Source organism: Euprymna scolopes, chromosome 1, assembly GCF_053919585.1.
Source record: "Euprymna scolopes isolate OS-2025 chromosome 1, ASM5391958v1, whole genome shotgun sequence".
In the NCBI taxonomy this organism is placed as follows: Eukaryota; Metazoa; Mollusca; class Cephalopoda; order Sepiida; family Sepiolidae; genus Euprymna; species Euprymna scolopes.
Genome location: NC_136482.1, coordinates 194,134,257 through 194,135,332, shown reverse-complemented (window position 1 = coordinate 194,135,332; position 1,076 = coordinate 194,134,257). Strand labels below are relative to the sequence as shown.

Here is a 1,076-nt window from a genome sequence, read left to right as displayed (position 1 = left end):
TAAAATGAAGAAACAAAGATCCATAAAGAATAAAAAAAAAAAAAATGGTTCAATTTCTTTTAAATTAAAGTATTTTTTTTTAATTCATTGTTTTGTTGTAATCAGTTTCTTTTGGGGTTTGTTTCTGGTTTCGAAATTATTATTTGGTGTTGGTCTGTAAACGACCTTGACATTCAATAGGAAGATAAAATGTGAATTTCTTTTAAAATGTTTTTTTGTTGTAAACGTTTGTATATTTAAATGGAGCTAAATTTTTTGTTGTGTATTGTTGGTATTTTTTAATGCAAAAACTATGATGTATTAATGTGTTTTATATTTTATTTTTAATTATTTTATTGGTTTCTAAACGATGGGCGAAGTGTGTGAAGTTGTATGCTATAAAATGAACTTTTGCAGTTTGATTTTTATACTTACCTGGCACAGGGGTCAACGGTGATCATCCAGGCCGTTCTCCCAGAGCGAGGCCCTTCCATTGCACTACGGTTGGGTTGACCTTTGCGATCGTCCCAAATGTGGACGACTCGGGTGCGCTATTTCTAAGTGTGGGGTCTGCGTGCGCGCTCACACCGATAATCAAATTAAAATCAGACTCTTCTAAAACACTAATAATTAATGAGAATGTGTTTTGTGCATGCATGGTTTCAAGGTTTTATAAGAAATTGAAATACTAATTAGTCCAACTGATTCTGTTTATATTAGAACTGTTGTAGCCTGCTGGAAATCAACCGTGTGTAACATATTCCATATTCTTGGAAAGGAACTTTGTTTCATGAAATATCGGTTTAATGTTAGGCATGAAATTCTTTGCAACTGTGGTAAGAAAACGTGTTCTTACCGTGAATATCTTACAACCTTAGTTGTATACATTCCATGGAAATAACGAGCGTCTATTTTACGTGTTAACTCTGTCCAGGTCTTTATTTATCTCAAGCCCATCCTTATCATTTCCTCCCACGTTTCCCTTGGCTTTCCTCTGCTGCTTAAACTTTTCTAAATCTAATAACTCTTTCTTTTATTTTTATAAGAGGGTCACCACTTATCAAGGCCGCTCAAGGATAAGGGTTATAAAGTGAACA

At 33.7% G+C, this 1,076-nt stretch overlaps 1 non-coding gene across 1 annotated transcript; it reads left to right on the top strand.

The window, feature by feature from the left end:
• The first annotated feature begins 406 nt into the window (after positions 1 to 406).
• On the top strand, positions 407 to 570 carry LOC145284003 (U1 spliceosomal RNA). The gene has a single exon (XR_013868773.1). It is a non-coding gene; the product is annotated as a U1 spliceosomal RNA (small nuclear RNA).
• Positions 571 to 1,076: the final 506 nt, after the last annotated feature.